The sequence below is a fragment of the Bombina bombina genome, chromosome 5 (assembly GCF_027579735.1).
Source record: "Bombina bombina isolate aBomBom1 chromosome 5, aBomBom1.pri, whole genome shotgun sequence".
Lineage (NCBI taxonomy): Eukaryota > Metazoa > Chordata > Amphibia > Anura > Bombinatoridae > Bombina > Bombina bombina.
Window position 1 is genome coordinate 272,713,047 of NC_069503.1, and position 15,379 is coordinate 272,728,425.

The 15,379-nt window shown below is 38.3% G+C and overlaps 1 protein-coding gene across 1 annotated transcript in view; it reads right to left on the bottom strand.

Annotated features, from left to right (window-relative positions):
• Positions 1–15,379, bottom strand: part of RUNDC3B (RUN domain containing 3B) — an 848,400-nt gene that overhangs the window by 556,301 nt on the left and 276,720 nt on the right.

Below are 15,379 nucleotides of genomic sequence, written 5' to 3' on the forward strand. Positions count from 1 at the left end.
GCACATAATTGTCTTGTTAATTCTCGCTTTCTTTTTATCCCATATAAAGTCAAAAATTTTATTCTGTAATGAGGATATAAAGTCTTTAGGAAGGGGGATAGGGAGTGTTTGTAACAAGTATAATACCCTAGGAAGTATGTTCATTTTGATCGAGTGTATCCGGCCCAACCATGAAATACTTTTAGATCTCCAGGAAGAGAGATCGGCTGTGATGATCCTCTGTAGAGCATCATAGTTAGCCCTAAACATTTCCTGGTTGGTTGTTGCTATAAAGATGCCTAGATACTTTAGATTTTTTGTATGTACCCGAAAAGGGCATGTTTGCGTAAGACGGTTTAGATAATCAGGGTCACAGTGTACCGTGAGCATCTCCGATTTAGTGTTATTAATAATGAAATTTGAAGCGTGAAAGAATGCATCAAACTCTGTCATCAAGCGGGGTACTGAGGTGACAGGATCTGGTAGGAAAAACAAAACATCATCTGCGTATAGTAGTAATTTATGTGTGGTGTTGTGTATTTGGATTCCGGGGATTGTATCATTCTTTCTAATAGTACAGGCCGGTGTCTCTATAACGCATGCGAAAAGGAGTGGGGATAGGGGGCACCCCTGTCGAGTACCGTTAGATATCTGGAACGGGGTAGATAGTATTCCGTTAACTCTAATTTTGGCTACTGGGGAGCTGTACAGGGCCATAATTTTAGATATGAAGTATGATCCCAGACCAAACCTCTCCAGGGTGGCTCTCATGAAGTGCCAACAGACACGGTCGAACGCTTTTTCCGCGTCCGTTGACACTATCGCTGATGGTTGGTTAGTGTGATTAATATAGTTCAAGATATGTAAGGCCCTCACAGTGTTGTCGCGTGCTTCTCTGTGTTGTATGAAACCCACCTGATCTCCATCTATGATACTTGGTAACACTTGGGATAGCCTGTTTGCCATGAGTTTCGCATAAATCTTAATATCCGAATTAAGTAGAGAAATAGGTCTAAAGTTTTCTACCCGATCTGGGGTTTTCCCGGGTTTTGGTAGGACTACTATATGTGCTTCTAATGTAGAGGATGAGAAAGGGTCAGTTTCGGATATCTTATTAAAGAGTTTCTGTAAGTGTGGTACCAGCAACATTTTATAGGTTTTATAGTAGCCGTTCATATAGCCGTCCGGCCCTGGTGTCTTACTATTAGGGAGGTCTTTTATAACTGCGAGTATTTCAGATTGATCGATTGGCTTACTCAAAGAATCCTGCTGGTCTGAGCTAATTTTTGGGAGGCTAATGTTGTCTAAGTATTTCTCTATCAAGGTGGGTTTGTGTTTCTGTTCTGTCGGGGAGTTTGGTAATGTGGGAGTAAGGTTATATAAGTTCTTATAGTATTCCCTAAAGGAACTGGCAATCTGCTGAGATGTGTAAACTTTCTTCCCCTCATTGTTGTTAATGGATAGGATAAATCTCTTATTCGTCTTCCGTTTTAGTTTTCTTTCGAAAAGGGAGCTACTCTTATTGTCATTTTCAAAGTACTTTTGTTGTAATTTGAATGCTTGCTTCTTACATTCTGCATGTAGCATGTCATTAATGCGTGATTTACAGTTAGCAATGTTTTGTGTTATTGTCAGGTCCGTCTGGTCAAGACCTCTTTGTGTTTCTAGAATGCTAAGCTCATTAAGTGTGTCTTCCAGTAATTTTCTAGCAAGTTTATCTTGGTGAGATCTAATACTAATCATCTCACCTCTAACTACCGCCTTATGTGCTTCCCATGTTAGTCTGCTGTCAAAGTCATTGTCGTTATTAAAAAGGAAATATTCTTCTATTACCCCACCAATTCTTTCAGTAGCGATCGGGTCTGTCAGTATTGTGTCATCCATTCTCCAGATATACTGGTGCATGGGGGTGTGTGACCATTCTAAAGTACATTCAACCATGGCATGGTCAGACCATGCATTAGGTAAAATCTCAATTTTAGTTACTCTTGAAAGGTTGGTAACATCTAACATAAAATAATCAAGCCGAGAGTGCCTACGGTGTGGGTTGGAGTAAAAAATGTATTCTCTAATTTCTTGGTGTGTAATTCTCCATGCATCGTGTACAGTAAGGTCTTTCAGGTTTTGTTTCACTGAGTTAATAACTTTGTGGGGCACAGAGGACAGACCATTTGAATTATCCCAGTTTGGGTTCAATGTGAGGTTAAAATCCCCGCCCATGATAATAATTCCTTTTGCTACTTCAAGAATCATGTTAGTAAGATGCTTAAAAAAAACATCCTGTTTCAAATTGGGAGAATATACGTTTATCAGGGTGACCATGGTGTTCACCAATTTGCCTATTATAATAAGAAACCTTCCCGATTTATCTTTAATTTTTTTGATAAGGGTGAAGGGAACCCCCCTCTTAATTAGAATGGCTACCCCATTAGTTTTTATGGAGTTAGAGGCATAATGGGCATCCCCAAATTTATACGAGAAAGTCTTTGGTTCTCTACCTGACAAAAAATGCGTCTCTTGCATAAAACTGACATCGCCTTTGCGGCGTATTATGTCTCGGATAGCTATGTTACGTTTATGTGGGCAATTTAACCCTTTGGCGTTAGTTGTTATAAATTTTAAACATTTAGTTGACTGAGACATGGGGATGATGTCTAGCTAGACTCTTTTGTAACATTATAGGACTGTAATGGTTAATCTCAGCATATATCAAAACCTGCCATAAATATGTTGGTAAACCTATGGGCACATAAACATATATCAAGGCCAAGAGCACATATACAAAAAACTCGTAGTGACATTGTGAGACGGCTGCGGAACAAAACAAAAATTTCAACTGATAATATAACAAAATTATACAACAATAACAATAAACAATACAATAAACCATAAGTATGTCAAAGGACATGACAAGTGGAGTGAGGAGTGCGCAGCTTAGACTCCATTATTTGTAGACATATGTAATGAGATAAGAGATAGATAAACAGTACCAGCGGAACTTTAATGGGGCCCCTTGTAGTTATATGCTGGTTTAAAACTCAAGGAGCAGAGGATTCTATATAGAGGAAAAGGGTTAGGCACCCTTGGTTTATCTGAAAAGTCATGTTCCATTTCTTCCAAGACAGAAACCATGTCCAAAGTCATTTAAGTAGTTTATATTGTGTAACCCAACTACATAGGAACTGTCTTTGTGAAAGCTAAGTTTAACAAATATCAATATAACCTGTAAATGCAAAAATTAGCTGTAACTGTAAAGATCTCACCCATTTTGGACGAAGAGGGAATATTCAGGTCACAGAGTCCACCTGTTGATCTGCTTGTGATGTAGTAGCTTTAACACTGCTTTTCTAGTAGGAAACTTTTGTCCAACTTAAGTTCTTGGCTTTGCTTGTGGCTTGACTCTCGGTGTTGAGGCCTTTTATTGATGCATCCGTGATCCTAGGCATTTGAAACTTGATATTTAGAGCCTTAGAAAGCATGTCTAAGTCCTCAGGTGACTTGTAAGTGTAGGAGTGACCTTCATGTGAGATATATATGCTAAATGGGAAACCCCATCTATATTTTATAGATCTTTCTTGTAGGGCTTTAGTGATGAAACGCACATCTTTGCGTTTTTTAACTGTGGTTAGGCTCAGATCCAGATACACTTGGAGTGAGTGATCCAGGTACGTAATACTTTGGGATTTTCTAGATTGTAGCCATATCTTCTCCTTGTCATTAAAGCGCAGAAATTTTAAGATAACATCTCTGGGTGGGGAACTGAGGGCTCTGTGAGCTCTTTCCAGTTCTAAGTCTGAGGCTTGCAGGTTTTGAAGAATAAACTTGAAAAAACCTTGTAAATATTGATGAAGTTCGTTGAAAGTAATAGCTTCTGGAATGCCCCTTATGCGTATATTATTCCGCCTCCCCCTATTGTCCAAATCTTCTACTTTGTCTTGCAGAGTTTCAATTTGTGAATTAGATACATTGGCATATGTAGATAGGTTATCGTACATTGTACTTAGAGAATCCTGTGAGTCTTCCACATATTCCATGCGGTGCCCCAGGTCCTTTATGTCCTTTTTCATATGAACCAGTTCAGAAGTGATCAATGCTTTAAGTGCGTCAAAGTCTGCTTTTGTGGGCATATTAGCTATGTTATCTCTGAGTTCTTTTATACAGTCATCAGACATGGTTGTTGTTAAAGATGGCTCTTCAGAGCTGATTTTTGAAAATAGGGGCTGATCCGTGTTAGATAGATTAGGAGATAGTGCTCCCTGGAAAAAACTGCTAACAGATTTAATGGTAGAAGTTTGCCCTTTCTGTACCTTATCAGGCCTAACAGACCTTCTAGACATGATATTTATGATATAGAGAGGGAACTATATTCAGTCTCTGCAGGTCGCCTTATTTGCTTCTGAGGGGTATAGTTAATATGATGCCAAATATGACCATTATTAACCTGCAATATTCAGTTAACCAACATTGCCATCCGGCAAGGATCCTTAAAGTAGAAGCTGTTATTAGGTGTTAGTGACGTGTTCTGTATCCGTTATGGCGGCAGATATTGAGAACGGAGTTAATAGCTCATCTGATATATCGTGAGTAATTTCTTGCTCTGCCTGTCATCTATCCCATAGTCTAATTCCTCATCTTAATATCCTGTTATTTCCAAGAAGTGGGGTTATGTGTATACGGCATCGCGGTAATATGCCACGCTGTACTTGTCTTATATGTTATGCTCTGAGTAGGGTATGCGGCATTAGTGTTGTGAGTTCTGCTTAGCGGTCATGTATTTGAATGCTTGCGGCCATCATACCTCTTTTCCCTGAAGCAATGGATGGGCGATAGCGGTTCTGTTTCAGCTTGAAGTTGGCCAAGATGGCGGCCGCGGTTCTCCGTGAGAGGGTAAACAGCTTCAATTTTATCCCCAATGGTCTCCAGTGTGGAGTGTAAGCATTCCCGGTGTCAGTGGGATTTCTTGTCTGGTAACATAGACCAAAAAAAGTGACTCTTATCTGGCTATCATTCTGAATGAGTCTAGTGCTGGCTCAGAGCTTCAAGTTTTAGCGGCCATTCACCAGCATGGCCAGACTCCGCCCCCACCACTGTTACTTTTTAGTTGAAGTGCTGTTTTTTAGTCCGCCGCGCACATGGCTCTGTAAGATAGCGACCGGATCAAGGCCCTGAACAGCTTACAGGGATCTTAGGTTATAATCCTTGTGTTGCCTTGCTACTTTCCCCAAATTGAGCCAGATATCACTTAGCTATTTAGCTTGCTGAATCGTCTGGTTTGACCCTAAAATGGGCACTCGATCTGATGTTCTATCCCCTTAGTGCATAGTACTGCACAGAGTTAGTCTTTTAGGCGTCCATTCCTTGGTTCCGCCCTCTTTTTACTAATATTTAAATGGATATTTTTTTATTAAATAGTGTACATATGAGTGTAACTTTTTATTTTAATGTATATATATTGTGTTTAGAACAACTTTTTATTTAGCCCTAATACTTTACATGATAACTTTAATTGCACTAACACAACTACCGCAAATTTAGCTTGCGCTGTCACATTTGCTTTTAAGTTTTAATACGCGAGCAAGTTAGTGCAGACATGATATTTAATCTAGTCCTAATGGTTTCGTTTCTAGTGGTGGCCCTGAATCACAGCATATGTGTGCATGCTGCTGAATTACAGTAACGTTTACTAGAAACATTTATTCTTTTCTATTTCAAATTGAATTGCACATTTCAATTCTGACCTTTCTATCCCTTTAAACATTTTATGAGAACTTTTATTGCTCAAATGAACAAACCTTTTGCAAAGACACAGAATTCCCATCTGGTCTGCAACATGTTACTAAAAGCAGAATGAAAATCAATACTATAGATCTTATGTTTCTTTATGAACTATTCGCCATAAGTACCATTATCTTTTTCATTGTATCAAGGTACATCACTGTATTTTTTTTATTAAAATATGATTTTTTTTACAAAAGGAAAAATCTATCTAAAGATAGTTTCTCTTGTATACACATTATAATCTAATGGTTATTCATCCTGGAATATAGATTAGTTTTTCATTTTATAGGAAGATGCTGTATAGTCATGGCTGTAAAGTTATAGTATTGTCTTTTTGGTAAATGAATTCCATTAATACAATTACAATGTCATGCTCTCCCAGAGCTTACTGTAAGATTAGTTTGGACATTTTTTTCTATCTTGAAGATATCACATATTATTGCTTTTGTAGTTCTCAAAACTGTGAATTTGTGTCTGCAGTAATAACCTGCCCCTTTCTTTGCAGTAAAAATGTTATAAAGTAAACATACAGAGTTGAGAAAGACCTTAAAGGGACAATCATGAAAGAAAACTTCTGGGTTTCAGTTTCAGATAGAGCATACAAATGAAATGTAAAAAATGAAAACCATGATTCAAACTGATTTAAAATCTGTCTTATTGACTGATGATTCATATTGTGATTTAAATCAATTCCACCCTGATTGTGAAGGATAATAGGTGATACCAGACTTTTAAAAGCATTACATAAGAAAGCGATATTATGCACAAGAGTGCAACTTAACCAATGACATGAATACAATGACTGTGCTACTACCACTCTGCACTTCCCATTTAAAAGGACAGGAAACCCAAACATTTTTGTTCATGATTTGGATATAACATACAATGTTAAACTTTCCAATTTACTTCTGTTATCAAATTTACTTAATTATCTTGTTATCCTTTGCTAAATGAACAGCATTGCCCTATTGGCAGCTAGACACATCTAGTTAACCAATCACAAGAGACAAATGTGTGCAGGTAGTGGTACCAATCAGCAGCTAGCTCCGACAAGTGTAGGATATGTGCGTATTCTTTTTCAACAAGGAGAACAAAGCACATTTGAAAATAGAAGTAAATTTAAAAGTGTCTTAAAATGACATGCTCTATCTGAATCATGCAAGTTTAATTTTGACTTTCCTATCCCTTTAAAGTATAGGCCATGCTAGGCAGACATCAGGCACATTAAATGCTTTATGTAGTGATTAGAAGGCGACTGAGTGCAAATGCACACCATGCACAATCAATATCACAATCTGGCAATGTGTGTTTAATGCCATAAAAAGTAAACACATAGCTAACGTCCTGCTCAGAGCCACAAAATATAACTCAGAAGCAGAATACAGCTTGAGATTGGTAGCTACATGTATATTTGCTCACCAGCTATGAATATCCTTCTTGTAAGTCCCATTGATAATTATTACTAAGTCTTATTCAAAAGAAGAAGAATAAAAGATACAAAAGAAAAAAATACGTCTGACTCTGTGTTCATCTCCCTTTATAAGACAAGCTTAGCTTCAAGAACATAGATATATATCTGGGAGAGAATGATTGTGTTTTCTGTTGTTGTTATTTTGTAAAAAAATTAACATTAATGGGGGAACCAGGACAATAAATAACAACTGTAAAGAACAAACAAAATTTTGGATGACAAAGACTGAATTAAATATAAAAATTGACAAGAAGATCATTCTGGGAACTCACCCTCAGTCCCCACAACCGTAAATACTATAACTTGGTTATTGGTGAACTGCAAATATATCTAGAGTAACTAGAGCCTTTTATAATGTTCCAATAATACCACACTTCATCATTGGTTTCTTTTGTACCTAGTGATCGGGTCGCCGACTCATACATTGTGTATATATGCTGGATTTTATTTTTAATTTCAATCCACAGGGGAGCACCAGCTTTCCAATATTTTGTTATACAGGACCTCTTTACAGAACACAACATTTTAATGAAAGTATTAATAGGTCCATTGAACCTCTGGATATGTTCATGAAGTAATGCTTCTGTGATAGTAAGCTGTAGGTGTTCATCTAGTAGGTTACTAATCATAGAAGAAAGTAGTCTCCAGATGATTTGTATTTCTCCACATTCCCACCACATATGTTTGTATGTACCTATCTCGTTGCAACCCCTATAGCATAATCTAGATCTGTTTGAGTGATGTGCGAAGTTCTTAAGGGAGTCAGGTACCATCTAAACATTGTTTTTTAGGGAATTCTCTTTGAGATCTGCACTAAGAAGGCCCCTAGAGGCCGAGTTGAATATATTATTCCATGTATCTTTATCTGTGGAGAACTCTAATTCGGTTTCCCACCTAAGAATTAACACATTTTTAAAGGTGTCTCCGAGTTTTTGTATAGCTACATATAATCTAGTTATAGTGTGTTTTGGTCTGGTACATTCTGCACAAATTATTTCTAACATGGTTCTAGTTTTGCCTGTATTTGTCCTGAGGTATTTATTTAGGGAGGAGGACAGTTTGTCTTGCATTTGGGAAAACGTCATTAATTTATTTTGTACTAGAAGATCTGCCATGCTGTATAAATCTTTATTTTCCCACTTAGATATGTCCCTCATCAACAAGTATCTGATTGGCATTAGAATGGATCTGGTTGGCCACAATCCTTTTTTCAAAGCAAATTCAGCCCATATATGGCTAGTGACCTCTGTTACAGGAGATCCAAACACTCTCGATTGGCAAGCCAAGGATTTATTATCCCATATAATTGCGTCATGATAGTCCCACCCCCCCCCAAATCTGCTTCCATTTTAATCCAGATGGTTTCCCTTTCTGACCGAAAGATCAAAGCATCTTGAGCCAACCTAGCAGTTCTATAGTACTCTATTAAATTAGGTATACCCAAGCCTCCCAAGGATCTATGTGTTGTCATTATTGTATTAGATATCCAAGCCGCTTTTTCCCCCCTAATTAAAACTAGAATTTCGGATTGTATGGCTGCTAATTTGGGGTATATGATTTTGATTGGAAGGGCTCTGAAGAGATATAAGAGGCAGTAATATATTCATTTTAATGGCGGACATTCGCCCCAGCCAGGAGAATTTGCATCTTCTCCATTTTTGTAGATCATTTCTAATAGATTTATATAGTGGGGTATAGTTTAATTTATATAAATGTTGAGTTTGGGCTGTTAGATGTGCTTCTAAATATTTTAAAGAGTGTTTGGCTTGTTGTAATTTGAAGTTAATTTCTAATAATTTTTGGGTATGGGGGGGGGGATTTATATGGGTAGCATGTCGCATTCATCTAGGTTGTTGCCGTATCCTGAAATGATAGAGAATGTATTTAATACATCATATAAATTAGGAAGGGATAGAAGTGGTTTGGTGATGGTGAGTAGAATATCGTCTGCGAAAAGGGTCAATTTATATTCAGAGTCATTTATCTTAAACCAAGAAATATCTGGGTTGGATCTGATTCCAGCCGCTAACGGTTCAATACAAAGCACAAATAGAGGAGGGGATAAAGGGCACCCCTGTCTAGTGCCATTTAAAATTGGAATGGTTTAGACTTATATCCTGCCAAGGATACCTGTGTAGTAGGTGAGCCATATATTGCCTTCAAGGCACTAATGAATGGGCCATCAAAATTCATGCATGACAAAGTCATCTGCATGAATTGCCAATCTACTCTATCAAATGCCTTCTCTGCATCCAATGCAAGGAGCAGAGAAGGCGTCTGTGACCTGTTCAGGAAATGGATAATATCTAATAGGCGTCTAATGTTATCTGGGGCTTCTCTATCTTTAATAAAGCCTACCTGGTCAATATGGATCATGCCACACAGGATATGTTTAAGCCTATTGGCCAAAATCTTAGTAACAAATTTTAAGTCTTGATTGATGAGGGAAATTTGACTATGATTGGAACATTTTTTAGGGTCCTTACCTGGTTTAGGTATGTACAATCTTGAGAATACAAGCAACAAAGGAAAGGTGGCGCTTACCAATTATGGGGGGTCCATGCTTTGCAAGCTGCGTTTCTTCAGCGTAGGCACTTCGCTAACTGATCCGGCTGTTACTCCTGGAGCCCTGTAAACGCGCCTCCGTTTCCGGCGCTCGCTGCAGACAAATAGATCCAAAGAATACTTCCGGGCTTCACAGGAATAGGTTACGCCTTGCAGCAAATGATGTATTGAAAAGAAAAAAAGGCACCAACCGCAGAAAAAGTAAAAGTTGTAACTTTACTCGGGGCACACGTTAAAACCAAAAAAGGAGCTTAAACTCCATTAGCTTGAGGTCAGGGTGACAGCAAAAAGACCGCAGACATGTTTCGCGTGGGACTCCACGCTTGTTCACTGCTGTCTGAGCGCTGTGCATCTGGCCTCTATTTAAAGAGGCATCAAACAATTTAAAAACAAAATTAGTTAACCCTTACCAGCTTAGATAGAATACTAGAAATACACACATTTTTGTTCAGGGATAAGGACAGACCCCTAGCCTAAGTGTAGAACAATATGTATAAGATACACTGTGTGATATACATAAGATCTAGGGTATGTGACAGCAGTGAACAAGCGTTGATTCCTACGCAAAACATGATGCGGTCTTTTTGCTGTGACCCTGACCTCAAGCTAATGGAGTTTAGGCTCCTTTTTTTATTTTAACGTGTGCCCCAAATAAAGTTACAACTTTTACTTTTTCTGCGGTTGGTGCCTTTTTTTCTTTTTAATACATTATTTGCTGCAAGGCGTAACCTATTCCTGTGAAGCCCGGAAGTATTCTTTGGATCTATATGTACAATCTTGGCCTGCAGCAATAAAGGAGGAATTGTGTATCCCTCCATGATATAGTTGCAGAATTTGGTCAAATGAGGTATAAGATTATTTCTGAATAATTTATAATATTTACCAGGAAAGCCATACGGGCCAGCAGCCTTGCCTGGTTTGAGAGTCTTAATAGCAAGTACCACTTCTAGTTTTGTTATAGGGGCATTCAAAGTTTTTTTTTATCCTCTTCTGATAGGGTTTCTAGGGGGGTGGCATCCAAAAAATATATTGTGGATTTCTCCACTTCAGTTGTATGGCTAACTTTTTGTCCGTTATATAATTACCCATAGTAGTCTGCAAAAGTGTTCACTATGGCTTGTAGATGAGAGGTATAGGATTTATCTCATTTCTCAATAAGTGGAATGGCAGCTGCTTTGTGGCGCTCCCTAATCTTATGGGCCAAAAATGTATCTGGCTTATTAGCATAAATAAAATATTGGGCTTTAAAGTTTAGTTATTGCCCTACTTGCTTGTGTATTTTAAAAAAAAAAAAAAACAACATTATTTGTAGAGACTGTAGGATAGAGTCTCTTTGGTGACTCTGTGTTGCCTCTCTAGCATTTCTATGTCTTTGTATAGTTGAGACATTTGATTCCTAATTTGCCTAGAGTGAAGGGCTTTTTCTTGGAAAAGTAATCCCCTAACAACTGATTTGTGAGCTACCCAAGTATATATAGGATTTGTGGTAGAGTCTACATTTATGTTCCAGTAGTCATTGAGGTGCTGAAGGGTTTTAGAGAACAACACTGGGTTTTTATGAAGTGTTGGGTCATAGGTCCATGATCTAGTTCTGTTATAGTCACAGATGCCCTGTAGTTGAAGAGATACTATACAGGTAGTGCAGAATTATTAGGCAAGTTGTATTTTTGAGGATTAATTTTATTATTGAACAACAACCATGTTCTCAATGAACCCAAAAAACTCATTAATATTAAAGCTGATTAGTTTTGGAAGTAGTTTTTAGTTTGTTTTTAGTTATAGCTATTTTAGGGGGATATCTGTGTGTGCAGGTGACCATTACTGTGCATAATTATTAGGCAACTTAACAAAAAACAAATATATACCCATTTCAATTATTTATTTTTACCAGTGAAACCAATATAACATCTCAACATTCACAAATATACATTTCTGACATTCAAAAACAAAACAAAAACAAATCAGTGACCAATATAGCCACCTTTCTTTGCAAGGACACTCAAAAGCCTGCCATCCATGGATTCTGTCAGTGTTTTGATCTGTTCACCATCAACATTACGTGCAGCAACAGCCACAGCCTCCCAGACACTGTTCAGAGAGGTGTACTGTTTTCCCTCCTTGTAAATCTCACATTTGATGATGGAACACAGGTTCTCAATGGGGTTCAGATCAGGTGAACAAGGAGGCCATGTCATTAGATTTTCTTCTTTTATACCCTTTCTTGCCAGCCACGCTGTGGAGTACTTGGACGCGTGTGATGGAGCATTGTCCTGCATGAAAATCATGTTTTTCTTGAAGGATGCAGACTTCTTCCTGTACCACTGCTTGAAAAAGGTGTCTTCCAGAAACTGGCAGTAGGACTGGGAGTTGAGCTTGACTCCATCCTCAACCCGAAAAGGCCCCACAAGCTCATCTTTGATGATACCAGCCCAAACCAGTACTCCACCTCCACCTTGCTGGCGTCTGAGTCGGACTGGAGTTCTCTGCCCTTTACCAATCCAGCCACGGGCCCATCCATCTGGCCCATCAAGACTCACTCTCATTTCATCACTCCATAAAACCTTAGAAAAATCAGTCTTGAGATATTTCTTCGCCCAGTCTTGACGTTTCAGCTTGTGTGTCTTGTTCAGTGGTGGTCGTCTTTCAGCCTTTCTTACCTTGGCCATGTCTCTGAGTATTGCACACCTTGTGCTTTTGGGCACTCCAGTGATGTTGCAGCTCTGAAATATGGCCAAACTAGTGGCAAGTGGCATCTTGGCAGCTGCACGCTTGACTTTTCTCAGTTCATGGGCAGTTATTTTGCGCCTTGGTTTTTCCACACGCTTCTTGCGACCCTGTTGACTATTTTGAATGAAACGCTTGATTGTTCAATGATCACGCTTCAGAAGCTTTGCAATTTTAAGAGTGCTGCATCCCTCTGCAAGATATCTCACTATTTTTTACTTTTCTGAGCCTGTCAAGTCCTTCTTTTGACCCATTTTGCCAAAGGAAAGGAAGTTGCCTAATAATTATGCACACCTGATATAGGGTGTTGATGTCATTAGACCACACCCCTTCTCATTACAGAGATGCACATCACCTAATATGCTTAATTGGTAGTAGGCTTTCGAGCCTATACAGCTTGGAGTAAGACAACATGCATAAAGAGGATGATGTGGTCAAAATACTCATTTGCCTAATAATTCTGCACTCCCTGTAGAGTGATCCGACCAGACACAAGAGAGTGTATTGAGGAGGAAGTGAGGACTGGTTGTAGTATCTGGCTTGAGTATATATAACCAAGCCTAACAAGTATTATGCGCCGCAGAGTAAAATGAAGTGTCCATTGTAATTCCGTTTAATGTGACCCAGGTGTCAAAGTGTGAGATGAAAGGGAATCCTGAATAGATGTGATCAAGCGATTACGTCTTTGGTCTTTATTAGAAAGTTGTTGGTTAGTTTTTGCCTTCAGCATATACCTGCCAAGATTATCTTAGACTGTGACCATTGTGTCAATAATTTTGCAATATTTAAAAAAAATGTGTGTTAGTTTTCATTAGGTGCATAAATATTGCAGAGGGTTATATCTGTATTATTAACCCTTTAAGGACACAGCTTTCTGTTTGCTCAATTGTTTTATGACGGAAAAATTCCGTCATATGTCCTTAAGAGGTTAAGTTAGCCTTTCAGTATTATGTATCTACCCTCCACGTCCGCTACTGTGGATTCATGAATAAAATTAATCATGGAGTGAATGAGGATGGAAACTCTTCTTTTTTTTAGTGTCAGCTGTAGCATCGTAATGTTTAGTATAGCGTCTGGCCCAATAACGGGGAATTTATGCCTTAATAAAATGGGTTTCTTGTAAAAACAATATATTTGCTCTAAGAGCATTGTATTGATTCATGGCAGTCCGACGTTTGATATCTATGTTGTGGGTGTGTCGTTTCTTTGTTAAGATGGGGTTAGCAAACTTTTCTGATTGTGGGGGAAATATATCTCTATTTATATAGCTTGTCACCATGTAAGTATCAAAATACCTGAGTTCCAAGGGTGAGTCCTGGAATCCTTAAACAAACTATAAAATAAACATAGTAATTTAAATTGAAAGCATAATAACTGCAAACAATTTGTAACCCAACTATTGGGGGTTTTTGTTTACATTTTGTACAAATATAGGACTTATGTGAATGTACCGCTATCGCAGCACTTGAATATATATATTTTAAGTAGCAAACAGTATACTGACAACCCTAAGGTGGTATCTCATGTCCAAGGTATTGTGAGCAGATGTATCAGAACTATAACATCAATACAGGTTAAACAGATCATCTAATTACACTGAAAACAAGCAATCAAACGTCTGTATAGATAAAGTGCCCAATACCATATAAGGATACTCATAGTATTTGACCCAGGGCAGATAGGTCTCATTCACTGGAAAAAAATCTTCCAGCTAAAAGTACATGGCATTCAAAGAACTTCTAGCTGTCTTGGCTCTCAAGCCTTTTGTTTCTTGCGATTGACTTTGGACCATCTAGATGTTGAAGATAGTGATGTCAGCTTTGGGGGTAACGATAGGGATGATGTAGGAGTTGATGATGGGAGTGTTGGGGGCTCCAGGCTTAAGATTTTGCACACCTCTGTAATGTCTTCCGGCTCTCTGATAGCAATTAATATAATATAAAGAGCAAATGGAAAACCCCATTTATATGGTATTTGATGTTTACGGTGAGGGGGTCTCAGGGTGTTTCTGTGTTGCAAAATTCGAAGACTGAGGAAGAACTGCACTACATTCCCCTGGAACTTAAATGTTGGATTTTTCCTGGCAGCTTGCAAAATCTTGTCTTTATCTTTGAACAAAACAATTTTGATTATAACGTCTCTTGGGGGCAACCCCTCCTTGGGCCTGAGAGCCCTATGTGCTCTTTTGATCCCCATACTGTAGTTTTCAGACTCTTCTGTCACCTGATGAAAAAAGCTGGGCCACATAGGAGAGGAGATCTTTATTGGAGATGGATTCAGGTACTCATTTCAGTCTAATATTGTTTCTCCTGCCTCTATGCTCTAAATCCTCCAGTTTTTCTTGCATCTCATCAAGTAATTGATGCTGAGAGACACTTTATTAAGGTCTTCTACAATAGTATCTGTATGTTCTTCTAGGGAATCAATTCTACCTCCCAGGTCGGCAATTTCAGTTTTGATTTCAGAAAGACTGTTAGTTACAGATGTGTGCATATTATCTATTTTATTCCACAACTTCTCAAAATTTACAGATATGTCCTTCTTAGAGACCAAAGCTTTCAGATCAGCTCTTGTTACTGGTTTTATGTCTTCTTCCATATGCATGGAGTGTGTATCTCTTCCTGTTCTTCTGAACCTGTATCTGCAGAGTTTGGTATTTTTTTATTTTAACAAGTTTTAAAGAAGGTATTCATATTAGTCAGCTTGGAGGTTTTATTTCCATTTGTTGGTCTTCTAGAGGACATTGCTGGTATAGGCCCTCTAATTTGTTATGATATTAAGATAATGTAGCTTAATAGTTGGAGATATAGTGACAGGATTAATGAAGCTGACCCACCTCTACTCCTCCCTTGCTGTAAAAAG